Below are 15,051 nucleotides of genomic sequence, written 5' to 3' on the forward strand. Positions count from 1 at the left end.
CATTTAGGCTTGTCCTCCGCGTCATCCAGGTTAGCTAGATATACCCTGCATTCTGGGTAGTTTTTGGGGAATCTGTTAAATATGTTAGAGAAGATGGCTTTTAGGGAAAGAACAAAAAACAAATAGCATTGGTTTCCTTAATACCATCAAAGATTATGCCTCTAAAACTCTTGTCTCTTTACCAGCTGTAATGTTTTCCCATAAAGGCTATTAATATCTAGATGGTTTTCTTTATTTCTTTTTCAGATGTTTTGCTGTTATAATTGCATATAGAAACACAACTGTTTCCTGTATCCTCTAGCCTTACTGAATTTATTAGTTCTAGTAGTTTTGTGGTAGTGTTTAGGATTTCCTAAATGGACAGATAAAACAGAAAAGACTCCCAACTGGCACATTTTCTTACAATTATATAGTCCCAAATTATTAGAGTAATAATTTAACACAGATAAACACGCAAATCTCAACTACTTCTTATTCATATTAAGTTCAAACGGGTATTCTTGATCAAAGGGTAACTCCTTCCCCAAATGGTGCTTAAGGGATCTAGGTTACCTCTCTCCTGTGAACTTGTCATTTTCTTGGCAGTGTGGTCACCAACAGGAACACAAAGAGGGCCAGGCCAAAAGGTATGAAAGGTATACTAGCTTCTTAACCCCACCCCTGACCAGGAGTGACATACATTATACTTTTTTTAAATTTTTTTTTTAAGATTTTCTTTATTTATTTGTGAGAAAAACAGAGAGACAGAAAACAGGAGCAGGGCATGGAGGGGAGTAGGAAGAGCAGAGGGAGGGGGAAAAGCAGACTCCATGCTGAGCAAGGGAATCCTACTGAGGCGTCCTCCCCGCGACCCCGAGATCATGACCCGAGCCAAAAGCAGTCGCTTAACTGATTGAGCCACCCAGGCACCCTAACATATATCACACTTCTGATCACATTTCTTCACTGGAGCTCAGACACATAGCTACTTAACCTAAGAAAACTAGAAATGATAGAGTTCTAGAAAAAGGAGGAGTCAGAGTTGCTCATCAACTATGGTAGTTATCTATGCTGATTCCAAGTCACAGAAGAATAGAGCTAAAAGGGACTTTATAATCTTCCAACCACCTATTTTGTGGGTGAGGGCCCTGAAAACTGTAACAATTGTGTAGTTTACCAAAAGTAAGCAATACGGTTAACATAGAATATGGACATTGACACTCACTGCCTGAGAGTAAGTCCATTCGGTCCCATCTTAAAACAGAACTTGTGGAGGTAACTCCAGCTACTCCCCATGATCCCCTACAGAGGCTGCATCACGTTAGTAGCCCTACCCCGACCCAACGTGCCCAGCATCATATCAACAGGCCTAAAACCCAGAATGGATGGGCTAGGAAACTCACTTAGCATGATCAGGCCCTTAGAGGGATAATTCATCTTAAGAATTGGATGCAAAGGGGGCAAATCTTGTCAAAAGCAATGAGTATCAACTCATAAAATAGCACAAGGTACTTCCAACATATCTAAGTGATTGGTTTGGCTTGTAAAATGACATAATCTGACTAAAGGATGAGAGCTTAAGCCCCCTATTCAAATAAATCATTGGGATAAAGCCATTACTTTGGGCCTGATTTCAGTGATTATGATCACTGAAATTTAGGATCTTTGTTCTCAATGCTTGTATGTCACCTTGTCTGGAAATAAAAAATCACCACTTAGTAGGTAGGTAGGTAGGTAGGAAGGAAGGAAGGAAGGAAGGAAGGAAGGAAGGAAGGAACAGTTATGCTTCCACAAAAACATGTTAAACTTTTTCAATTTCTGTGCTTTCATCTTTTCAGGCCACCATTTAATGAACATACTCTGTTTGTACACCTCACCGGGGACCACGGTGAATCCTCTGGCAGGGGGATTCTCCGATGTTTCCTGCCCGACCACCTCGTTAAAGTTTGGGGAATTGCTGCATTAATGCCCCTCTGTGGTGTGACTCCTCAGAACAACTGGCACTTGTGCATCTCCAAGACCTGCATGTCCCAGGCAGCACAATCCACAAACAGAATCTGCTTTACCTACAAAATACTAAGCTCCAAGATTAGGATCTATTTTTACTTGATTTCAAGGCATTTGCAATACCTATTTCCAGGTAGTTTATGCTCCTAGATGGCCCTGTGAATAGCTCTAAACAGTTTACCAATAACAGCGCGCCAGCTGGGTCTCTAGAAGTCCCAAACAAACACATATGCTACTGCAAAAGCAGTTGAAAATCGGTCTGGTTTCCATGAACTAAAACTTGCCATATTGCAGTGTCACTAACTACGCTGTCATGAAATAGTTTTTAGGGAACTATTGTCACAGTTCCTCTCTAGACAGATGTCCACCAAATTAATTTCACAATTTCCTGAATGACACTTTTTCTTTCGGCATCAAGCACACATAGAAGGAGACCGTGTGTTCTATTTCAAGAGAACACACCAACACTTTGAAAATAATTACTTTTTGAAAGATAGTTATTACATAAACAATTGATTGCACTGCTAAGTGCTTATAAACGCCTCATATAACAAACTGAATACGAGCAATCATATCATCTACAAGCAACAACTGATATAATTACGTTCACTATGACTATACAAGATAGTCTTTACCAACTCCACACTGATTGAAAGTAAGTTGTCTAAATATTGAAGGAACTCATCAAGAATTAAAATTTATCCCGATTTCAACAAACACATTACCCTATTTGTAATGCAGGAAGAAGAAAGGAAAACAATGAACGAAAGAAATACACAAACACAGCAGTTTTGTTATTTCAACTACATAATTCATGCTAGGATCTGTTTCACATGAAAGGTTCGCTGAGGAAAAGCAAACTCAAGATAGATTTGGAGGCACGTGCAATGAGTAACTGAATCACTCCTTTTAAATTTAAATTTCAGTAACTAAAGAAGTAATATATCCCTCACCTCTAGGGAACTGGGAAATAAAGGTAAGTAACACATGTTGGAGACTCTTGAGCAATAACATCGGAGTTTTCTCCTTGCTTGGTATTCCTGATGCTTTGGATCCCCTACCTGGTGTCCTCTCAATTTGAGGACAAAGTCATCCTATAAATATATCCTTTCTTTTATTAAACAAATAGCTGTTGAGTGTCCAGTATTTTCTAAGCATGATATTAAATTTTAGGGATACAATAGAAATACGGTGTGGTCCTTGCCCTCAAGGGGCTCATGCAGTAATCAGACAAAGACCACCTTATAGGTAAATAGTCACAGTAAAGCAATAAAGGGATTCTGAAAGAAGTCTGGATCTTGTTCAGTGTTGAAACAGAAAGCAAGCAGTTCTTTCCACGGAGGGTTAGAGGAGAGGACTATGGTATGATAAAAGGTTTCATGGAGGATGTGATGCACCGGATGAGTAGGTGCTTTGCATACGTTAGCGAGGTAAAGGATGTCCCAGAGAAAGGATCCATGAGCAAACTCCATCGGCAAAGAAGAAGAAATTACTTTGTCAAGGTTGATGGAGACTTTGCAAGTTGGCGCATGAATTAATTAGACTGAAACAGAATCCTGGCCCTTCCACCTTACTCATTCTCCCCTATTGATCTAATTTAGACACACTGATCTTCAAAGCCTCCTTTATTCGATTCCTTGAACGTCCTTAGTCATCTTCCCCTCTTCGAAATAGCTAGTAGAATGACACTATTAATTTCTCACCTCTTAAAAGATAATATGCTATTCATTTTAAGATTCCAAAGCAACCCTAAAAATAAATCAAAGAACCAAATCTTACCCTGGCCATTGGCCTATTTCTCAGGATGGATTCAACAGGTATAATCAAGTAATAACTTTCTTTTTCTCCTAATCACAGTTGAAAATTTCCTATGGGGTCTCCCTCCCCAGCCTCTAGATGCTATCTTGGGCATAATTCATAGCTTGGGTCGCTTTAGAATTGCTTAACTGTGTAATTTTAGGAATTAAAAAGCACACTCTAATCAAAATCAAAACATGTATCTCACAAATAATAAGCTTCTTGCCTTCCCTGATCTCAGGCTCAGCCTTGTCTTAGTTGCCAGTGGGGCAGGAGAGGGGCTTGATCTGTTCTTTTCCTCTCTTTGTCCTTCCTCCTCACCTCCCCCGGACTCATTGTGCGGTCTCCTGCTCTTGCAGCACGCAGAGCTGTCAACATCATCCACCCACTGGGCTGAGTCTGAGTCGCTTTATCCCTTTCTTACTTGGCTTGGTTGCAGAGACAAACACCATTCTCTAGGAAGAGGCAAGGATGCTGTTGACAGGTCATTGGCCTAAACCGATGCCACCAGAGAGGAGGCCGGAGACCAAAACAAACAAACAAAAAACCCCCAAAACCACAAAATCTGTGAAACATTCTTTATATAAAAGAGAAAGCCACAGCAGAGTGACTGAAGCTACAGAAAGGAGGAAAGAGCCGGAGTGGTGACTGCTGATGGAGCTGAAATCCTTAAAAGGAGACACGGCTTATGTTGAGAAGAGATATAAATGATCTTGTGTCCTGTTCCTTGGTTCCGGAGAATTGCTACCAAATATTACCCTGTTTCACTTGAGTAATCGTCATTTGAATCCTCCTTGGCTATAAACCCATGTGTGCAGATGCTCCTCTCCTCTTCCCACCTGTCAGCAGCCCCACCGAGAAGGACCTCGGCCCAGGAAGGGTCCTCGCTAGGGCGGGAGACGCAGCACGAAACGCATCTGCTGCTACCCAGGAGGGCAGCCTGCCTCAGCACCCCCCGGCCCCAGAGCTCTGCTACCTCTGGCTTCTTCCACGCTTGTCCACACGTATGTGACGAGCAGACAAGCTCTGGTCGGCCAGCGTCCCTGTTTCAGGGGGATCATCATTTGTTCTCAGCAAGAACTTAAGATAAAGAATCAGACTTGGTGGCTGATCTCTAGGTAAATTCCCCTTACCAGACCCTCGGATCCTTCCCTGCGTCCCAAAATTTAAGGACACACTTGAAGAGAATATCCAAACAGGCACCTGTGGCTTTAGAACAGTGAGAGAGCCCAGGGGACTTCAGGGGCTTCCATGAGCAACTCGGTCTGGCGACCGCCTCCAAACGCCTTTTACTTGGCACTGAACAAGAAAGAGAGTGTTGTTGTTGTTGTTTTTTAATAACTGTGGAAATCAGTACAATCTCCTGATATGGTCCACTGGCCAACTTTTAAAATCTGCATTCAATTATATTTGTAGTTTTATTTCAAAAAAAAAAAAAAAAGATCCTGCACAAACACAAGACAACGGCAACTGATGCTCTAGGGAGGCCGTAGTTTCTCACTGTATCATTTCAATCTTTGCCAAGAGTAAGAAAAAAAAAAAGGTTCTAATTTCATTTTGTAAAAGCAATGAATTTTACCCTTTGAATTACATTTAGATTCAGGAGGCATTCTTATAAGGAGCCTTTTAAAAAAGGTAAACAGAATGTTATCGTTAATGGATATAGAAAGTTCTACACTAACCACAATCAAATCTGCAAATTCAATGACATTACCCAGAAGACATACATCGTAGCTTTTAAGTTAGAGAGGATTTAATAACATACATAAACCTTTTATGAACTTCTCTTGTACTTTTAAGCCAGCAGGTTCTGGTGACAGGAGAGAAACAGAACCCACTCAAGCCCCTGAGTTTTCCAGTTCACATTTTGCTGGTCTCCACGTTCGTACCATTTCAACGCTCTCTCTAGTGTTCTGACCTTCATTTTTTATTGTCTTTAGTTTGGTCCAGAGAATTATTTTCTGAATATACTAAATGACATTTCACTGAACTAAAAGAACAAGTACACCAGCAAGTAATGTCTCACTTTAGACACATGCAATACACAGCGTCTTCCCCTAACTTAACCGCAAGGTTAGTATCCAGATGGCTTGACCTCCTCAGCATTTTTATTCTTTTGAATAGGGCTCTCCTGGTACTTATTTGCCAGTCTTACCTAAATGCAAGTGCTTCCTTGTCAATCTATAAAATGGAGTTTTACTCAATCACAGCGTAAAGCGCCCTCAAAATAGTGCAGTTTTCATTTAATGAATTAATTTTTATGCAAATTTAACCTTTAATGGTGCTACAAACAGTTGCATTCAAGTTACATCTGCATAACATTTCCCAAATGGTTTAAAAGTAGTGAGAGTGGAAAACAACTAATTTTTTTTGGTAATTAAAATGCCCCAAACATCACCTGTTGGGCTTAGCAGAATCCTCCAGCGTCTTTATTTGTCAGTACTTACTCGACAGCGGGCTTGAGCCCCTTCAGTTCCTGTGCCAGGAGGAGAGCACTGCAAAGAAGGCTTCTGCCAAATGGACCACAGCTAATAGGGTCAAAACCCCCGATAGGATACGCCAAGGCCATATCTAAATGGACTCCGAGGAACAGTGTCATTAAAATCTACCTGAGAGCTTTTCTCTAAACACAGTAAGAGGTTACAAGTCTTGGTAAATCATTGAAGTATCTTAATTTCCCCGAAACCTAGCCACTGGGGACATAGTATGTGTGTCTGTGTGTGCATTCAGTGTTTATTTTTAAAAGGGTCGTTAAAAGGTGATTAATTCCACCTACAAATAGTAGAAATACAGAGCAGAGGTGTCCCTGTACAGGAAGGCTCATCACAGGGTCTGGCACATGGTGTTTGTTACACTTGATAAATGTTTCCTGAATTAAGTGACTGTCCAGTGCCAAAGGCCAGGGGAATGGACCCTACTCAGCATCCGTATGTGCTATATTCACGGCTGCATCCTCCCATCCTATTCACCCAGAAAAACTCATTTTTGCTGTTGCTTTTGTATTAGCCGTGGGAGGCAACATTGACTTGCATCAAAATACCTGCAAGGTGATGCCATGAAAATATAGTGTAAATAATTCAAGTCCTGAAATCTGTGCAAACTGCATCAGAGTGGAGATTTGGTTTGCTCATGTGTTTCTAGTGCCTAGGACGCTGCCTGGCACAGAGCAGATGGTCAATAAACATTTACTGTATGAATGGATGAATACATGAATATATGAATGATCTGGTTCCTAAAACCCGGGTTCTCCATACACGATGCTACCTAAATAAATCTTTTTAAAAAACTATTTATTTGAGACCAAGAGAGAGAGCACGCATGCTCACACACACACACAGACAAGCTAGGGGAGGAGCAGAGGAAAAGAATATCCAGCAGACACCCTGCTGAGCATGGAGCCAAGCTCAGACTCAATCCAGGACCCAGGAGATCATGACCTGAGTTGAAACCAAGAGTCAGATGCTTCACCAACTGAGCCCCCCAGGAGCCCCTAAATAAAATGGTTTTAATCAAAAGGCCATGTGGTATAACATTTGAGATCATAAATTCTGAAAACAGACCTCATTTAAATCTTTCTTCTTATTTGCCATAGGACGTGGGCACATTTCTGAACTCTTCTGTGCCTCAGCTTCCTCTTCTACAAAACTGGGGTCATTATAACAACTCCCCACAGGGCTATTGTAAGGATTAAATGTGAAAACATAGCACCCCAAATGAATATTACCTCCTAATATTATGATCTTTTATTATTAACCACCCATTTAGGAGATGGCGCATCTCAAGTATGACATATTATTTATCATTCTCACTGGGACACTTGAAAGTGAAAGGGAAAGACACTAAAATAATTAAAAATTATCAGTTGACCTCTAAGTGTAAACTTAGCACCAAGCAATCGGTAATATGGTTCCCCTACTGACTGGCCAAATCTGAAATCCTTATGCCTAAGCCTAGATAATTTAGCACAGACTATGGTGTTGCCATTTTTACAGACAATACCATATGGGCTCCAGTTTAGAATGTTGAATCCTGTGGGTTACATATACAACCACTTAAGCAACTTCCTTAAGTATCTTCCCATGACCATGTTTCCATCAAAAAGTCCCGTCTAGTACCTCTGCATGTCTGCCTTCCTCACTACATTGAGGGCTGGGCTCATCATTTCTAGTAATGTGTGGTTCACAGTAAAACCAGTCACCACGGATGAGCACACTGAGCTCAATATGCAGGAACAAAGACGTCTGGCCTTATTCTTTCTTCAACTATCTCTGAGATGATAGGGAAATTGCTGTCACACGCAGTGTCTGTGTAAAATGTGTAGGGAAAGCAATTGGATTGAGCCATATACTGTCTGAGAATTGTGTGATCAGGTCAGGATGCTTAATGTTAAAAAAAAGTTATGAAGGGGAATATTGATTCCTTTCTGAGACAAACAGTTATTGTGTGCTTAGTAGGTTCTGAGTGCTGGAGACTCAAATGTAAAGAAGACAAGAACCGTCGTCAAAGGTAATGAAAATTAGGACAATGCAATGTGGTAAGTACCACGTTAGAAAGAGAATCGGGCTATCAGATCAAGTAGGGTCTGGAGGATTCGTGACACAAAAAAGAAAGAGGGAGAGAGAGAAAAATAAATAAAAGAGAAGGGAAGGGGAGGGGAGGAGAGGAAGGAAAGAAGGAAGGAAGGAAAGGAAGAAAGGAAGAGGACAAGAAAGAAAGACAAAGAGAGAGAAAAATAAATAAAAGAGAAGGGAAGGGGAGGGGAGGAGAGGAAGGAAAGAAGGAAGGAAGGAAAGGAAGAAAGGAAGAGGACAAGAAAGAAAAGACAAAGGAGAAAGAAAAGAAAAAAATAAGTAGCATTTGGAGAGAGAGGATCGGGCTATCAGACCAAGTAGGGTCTGGAGGATTCATGACACAAAAAAGAAAGCAGAAGAAGGAAAGGAAAAAAGAAAGGAAAGAAGGAAGGAAAGGAAGAAAGGAAGAGGACAAGAAAGAAAAGACAAAGAAGAAAGAAAAGAAAAAAAAAAGTAGCATTTGGAGAGAGAGGATCGGGCTATCAGACCAAGTAGGATCTAGAGGATTCATGACACAGGAAAGAGGGAGAGAGAGAAAAAGAAAGAAAAGAGAAGGGAAGGGGAGAGGAGGAAGGAAAGAAGGAAGGAAAGGAAGAAAGGAAGAGGACAAGAAAGAAAAGACAAAGGAGAAAGAAAAGAAAAAAAGTAACATTTGAAGACTCAAAAAAGAAAATTATACAGAAGAGGTGTCTCCTTAGCTGGAAGGATGAATGTGACTTTGGCAAATGAATCAGGTAGGGGAGGGCATTCAAAAGAAAAAGCACGGTGAAAGGCATAAAAGTATGAATTCATTTTATAAATTAAAAATCATGAAAGTCATCTTAGATTTAAAAAAAAAAAACTTAAAATAGTTTCGTATGCCTGGGACAGAAGGTTTGAATCAGGGAATCATAAAAGATAAGGCTGCGCATCAGACTTGGACGACACTGGACACCACCAGTGGTTCTGAAGAAAGAAGAAACTGGCAGTAAAGAAGGAATGTGAGAACAGCAAGATACTTAACCAACAGGCATTTATAAAAGTCTTTTGAAAAAAAAAATAAAAAATAAAAAAATAAAAGTCCTTTGAGGCCAGAACGTTGTATCGCAAGCTTGATTATGGCATTTAAAGTTGAAGATAGTCTGTACCAAAAAGTACAATAAAAGGAAAATAAAAACTACTTAAGTGCAACTTTTGTTTCATTACCTGGACTTTTATATAAATTTCATCTAAAGATATTTTAGTCTTGCCATCAACTGTAAGAAAAAGAAATTAGAGGGGATAAAAAGGTAAGGAGAACACAAGTACCTTATTCTCAGAATGAAATAACCTTTTAAAACACGATCTCCCTCCACGTCCTTTGAGGTAATAAACTCAATCAGCCTTTTGTCTTGTGGTTTTGTGTGAGTCAGCTCTGTTGGGCCTGCTGCTACTACAACTCTTCCTACCGTGAGCTGGGAGGTCGATTCCTATGATGCCATCGAGGAGGCTGTCCCTCGTCTCCTGTTCTAACTGGAAAGGTAATCATTACGACTTCAATCTAGTTAGGTCTTGCCTCCTCCTCGACTGCAAGCGATTCATGCAAATAATTCTTACACCTTGTAAATACTTCCCACCTAAAGTAGAGGGCTTATAGGCCAATTCAGGAAATTATGTGATTTGAAATTTTAAGCACTGTTTTCTTTTGTATAGAACATTCTTATCACAGAGTAGAAAAATGAAAAAGTACAAATTAGAAAATTTGCTATGAACATTTTAGCATAGCCTTTTTCCTTTCTCTCTCTCTTTTTAAGATTTTATTTATTTATTCATGAGAGACACAGAGAGAGAGGCAGAGACACAGGCAGAGGGAGAAGCAGGCTCCTTGCAGGGAGCCCAGGGTGGGGCTCGATCCCGGGACCCCAGGGTCATGCCCTGAGCTGAAGGCAGATGCTCAACTGCTGAGCCACCCTGGTGCCCCTATCCTTCCTCTTAATATTCTTTTCTCTATCCTTCTATCTTTCCTCAAAAATAGACAGGTAGAGAGGAAGGTACATAAATAGGTAGATGGATCGATATACAAAGATGATAAAGAGATACAGACATGCAGATGTATTTAGCTATTTATGTTACATGTTGTTTTTATAGATCACTTAACTTTTACTTTCACTATACCCAACCTTCAGTTTCATTAACGATTTTTCCACAACACTAATGACTGCTAAATATGCCGTACCATAAGTAAACTATAATTTAAATCATCTTTTATGATGGCATATTAACATTATCTCATTTTTAAAATCAACAAAGTCGTGTACCTTAATATTTTAGGGAAATGCTTTCTACAATTTACAGTCAACTAATAAAAGTCTTTGTAGAGTCTTCAAGAACACTACAAATACTTAAGTGTAAAAAAATAAAAAAAAAAAATTAAAAAAAAAAAAAAGGCAAGGTACAGAGGACCCTGGACGGCTCAGTCAGTTAAGCACCTGTCTCTTGATTTCAGCTCAGGTCATGATCTCAGGGCGTGAGATCGAATCCCAGGTCAAGCTCTGTACTCAGTGTGTGTATGTGGGGGGAGGAGGTGCATCTGCTTAAGATTTCCTCCCTCTGCCTCTCCCAGTGCTCTTTCTCTCTTAAATAAAGGAAAAAAAAAAAAATCAAGTTCCAAACTTAAAAAAAAAAAAAAAAAAACAGAAACAAAACCGCTTTGCTTTCAGGAAAGCGTGCTCACCTAATTTTAAATTCAATGTGTCCTGGCTATGCTACAATATCCACTGTGCTGCGCACGAATCATGTCTGTATTTTACACGGCAACATCTAATAATGAAAACCAGTTAGTTGGTCATATTAGCCAACCCAAGCGTGTTGCCAAACACCTGTAGACAACCACAATTAGTGCTTCTCAAAATCTAGCAGACATAAAAAATCATTTGGGGAAGTTTTCAAAGATGCAGATTTGCAAAATTGACCTCCTGCCCCTAATTCGGATTTAGTTAAGTCAGTGGTGAACTTGAGGAATCTGCCTTTTTTTCAAGTAAGCTAGAAGAGTGGGCTGGCAAACTCTCCTTAAAGGCCCAGATAGTGATGTTTTATGCTTTGGGGGGTCTCTACCACATATTTTTCTTTTTGTCTTATATCATTTTTTTGTTTTTATTTGTGTCTTTAAAAAACGTAACAGACATTCTTCACAAACTGAGCCATACATGCTCCAGGCCAGGTTTAGCCTGTTGGCTGTAGTTTGCTAACCCCTGCTCTCAATTTTGGTGCAAGTGATGAGGGGATCATAATTTGAGAATTGCCGCTCAAGACCAGCACACAAGGAGGGGCCCAGGAGGCTACGACTGGTGTGGTTACCTCAATAAGCTATTGTTTGGTGTGAATTAGTATTTCTGTTGCTTCACACTTCTCCTTCTGGATAGTAATAAGGCGTATTCTTCTGTTGGATGTTTAGCTACCGTAGCCAAGGGTGGTTTTGTTTGTTTTCTCTGGCCGAGTGCTAAAGGACAGAACACTTCATTGTCTATAACGAAGTGTAAGGTCACACCAACACGCATTGTAAAAGGCTCGGTGCAATCACGTTACATGTTGACACTACGGTTTAATTAAGATGTGGGTCCTGGTCCAAATTCTGAGATTACTGATGGAATTAAAGTCAGTGAACTGCAAAAATACATTAAGAAGAGCTAATGATGGCTGATTATGGACTTTGTTCTGTTTGACACCAATAGAGATGTATTTTCCCATGATGGCTACAACGGTATCCTCCACTGCACAGGTTTCTCTTACGATGTGATTCTGACCCTCCTCCTTTTGAGAGGTTGTGTCAATGAAACTGGGTAGGCTTGTAACGATGGCAGACGGGCATGTAGGACTTCCAGGCTGTGTCATCAAAGGCAATAAAGCTTCCACCGGCTCTCTGGGGACACCTGCCTCTGGAACCCTGCTGCTGGCTGTGAGGAGGCCCAATGTAGAGGCCATGGGCACATATTCCAATTGATAGGCCGGGTCAGGACTTAACATAGCGTCAACTGCCAAACATACTGGTGAAGATGCCTCTAGCTGATCCTCGCCTCCAGCTACTCAGTCACTGTAGCCATAATATCTTCCCAGCTGAAGTCTCTGACCTCATGGAAGAAAAGTCACTTCCATAGTTCCCCTGTCCAAATTCCTAACCTACAGAAACCATGAGGAGTAATAAAATTATCTTTTGTGTTTTAAGGCACTCAGTTTGGCGATAAGTTGTTAAACAGTAATAGTAACTAGAAAAGCAAAGGAAATAAATGTTAATAATTAATTAATTAATTAATTAATTCCCGGTAAGTTTAATAAATTTAACTGTCATTTAAAAAAATTAGAATTCTACATGAGCATCCATGAACATGGATGTGTGCATGTGCATACTTCAATGGTACTTTAGGAGACCCTAAAATAATCTGTATTTTGTTTTTTAGAGAATTATATTTAGTTGATGGTTTAGTGGGTAAAAATTAATATGTCAAGTCCAATATGTCAAATGGCTTTTTAAATATAAATATATATAAAATGTAGATATTTTACACATTATAGACATCTAAGAAAACGGAATATTAGTTACAAAAACGGCAACTACCATAATTAAGTTGTTATTAGAAAATAAAGTTCAGCATGAATCTTTACGATAATGACTGAGATACCTGATAACAGATATACCTGCAGACCCAGTAGTGTATCTGATATAGGACTAGGACTTCTTTATGAGAACAGTAAAATTGTAGAGAAGAACCATTAGCACCATTCCTGAAATCCTTTTCCCAAATTCCCTTTTCATTCTACCCCATTCCACATTCTGCTTGTATCTGCCCTTGAAAAGAATGGCATTATCCAGGAAATTTTTTAAAAAATTTAAATTATAACACTACCATTCCTTACCATGGTCAGCATTTAAGGAAGGAATTGTTAATCTTAGAAAAAGGTCATATTCAGATTATGCCTATAAATTTGATCAAAGTGAAATCATAAAATAGCAGTCTTCAACTCTGCTTTTCCGGGAAGCCTTATAAATTTTCCCTACAAGGGTTGTGCTAACTTAACATGTAATCATGTGCTAAGAAAGCATTTGTGTTGCATTTGAAAGAAGAAAATGTTCAGGGTTGCTTTTAACCTACAACCCGGCCAAAATAACTATAATATAGAAAAATCAGCATCATGTGGTAGAGAAATTATACATTTGACCCTTCTGGAGATAAATGTACTGCGGATAAGTTATGATGCTCTAACTGTGCACAAAGCAATTACCCTATTTAAGCACAGTTATATATCAAGGATTTTATATGGTTGTGAACCAACGTAAAGGGTTATGTGACAGTCCTAGCTTCACCACTTTTAAATGTTTATTTTGATTAGTAAGTTGCAGATTCCTTTATTAAGTCCGCAAGATTCAGTGGCAAATCAACTTGCCTAAGAAATATCTATATATTCACATATGAATGGATATAAAATTGCAAGAATATACAGTTTTCATTGAATGTCAAAGCATGTTAGCCTAGGGATCCCTGGGTGGCGCAGCGGTTTGGCGCCTGCCTTTGGCCCAGGGCGTGATCCTGGAGACCCAGGATCGAATCCCACATCGGGCTCCCGGTGCATGGAGCCTGCTTCTCCCTCCGCCTGTGTCTCTGCCTCTCTCTCTCTCTGTGACTATCATAAATAAAAAAAAAAAAAAAAAAAAAAAAAAGCATGTTAGCCTAGAAGAGATTTCCCTTTGCTCCTAATTGACCAATTTCCCACCTATCTCTCCCTTCCCACTTCCATCTTCCTCTGCTTCTCCCTCCCTTGCCTAATACACGTCTTCTTATTTTCTTTATTCTTTTTAAAATTCTTTTGTTCAACAAAGGTGAAAAAGAATCACAAAAATGTCCCAAACCTGGATAAGTGAAATTAATTAATAAAAGTAAATACATTTGGGGGCGCCTGGGTGGCTCAATCGGTTAAGTGTTTGTCTTTGGCTCAGGTCAAAATCTCAGGATCCTGGGATCATGCCCCGTGTCGGGCTCCCTGCTCTGCAGGGAGTCTGCATCTCTCTCTCCCTCTGTCCCTCTCTGTATGTTCTCCCTCTCTCTCTGTCAAATAAATAACATCCTAAGAAAAAATTAAATATATTCAGAACTTACTATATACTATATCAAGCACTGTCCTGAGTCTTTTAGAAATATTGCTTCATTAATCCTCAAAACAACCCTGTAAGACTGGTGTCAGCATTGTATCTATTAGCAGACAAGAAAACGGAGGCATAGGAAGGTTAACCTGCCCAAAGTTACACAGACAGGGATCAGAAAAACAGGATCTAAATCTAGGCAGTGGGACTCCAAAACCTGTTCTCTACCACAGGTTCTGTTATGGAATTTTTGTGAAAGATTCTGTTCACACTAGGCCAAACACAGAGCAATTAACTGATTTTTATAAAATGGTATTCAACTGATAAACATTAAAATACAAAAGGAGGTACCGAGGGGCTCAAATTATTGCAAGGCTCTGGAAACCTGGAAAAGAATCCAAGAAATGCAGGTAGAACTGTTCCAGAAATTATCTGTGGGATTGCAACTTGTTTGTCCTATCCCATTCTAAAGAATATTAGGAGAGTAAGGATGAAGTCCTCATGGGGCTTCTCCAACGCCATTCTTCTAACGAATCAAAAAATCCTCACTGGCCACACATTTCAGGAATTTTACCTTACAGAACCGAGTCATGTTCAATTCCCATT

General features: G+C 39.8%; 1 protein-coding gene across 7 annotated transcripts in view; it reads right to left on the bottom strand.

Moving 5' to 3' along the window:
- NAALADL2 (N-acetylated alpha-linked acidic dipeptidase like 2) overlaps nucleotides 1-15,051 on the bottom strand; it is a 1,267,271-nt gene that overhangs the window by 789,078 nt on the left and 463,142 nt on the right. Inside the window, exon 2 of one of the 7 annotated variants that reach the window (XM_041732047.1) lies at nucleotides 1,839-2,045. The exons of the other annotated variants lie outside the window; for them this stretch is intronic. The gene's annotated coding sequence lies outside the window, so the exon portion shown is untranslated. The remainder of the gene's footprint in view (nucleotides 1-1,838; nucleotides 2,046-15,051) is intronic. 7 annotated transcript variants of the gene reach the window in all.

Source organism: Vulpes lagopus, chromosome 17 (genome assembly GCF_018345385.1).
Source record: "Vulpes lagopus strain Blue_001 chromosome 17, ASM1834538v1, whole genome shotgun sequence".
NCBI lineage: Eukaryota > Metazoa > Chordata > Mammalia > Carnivora > Canidae > Vulpes > Vulpes lagopus.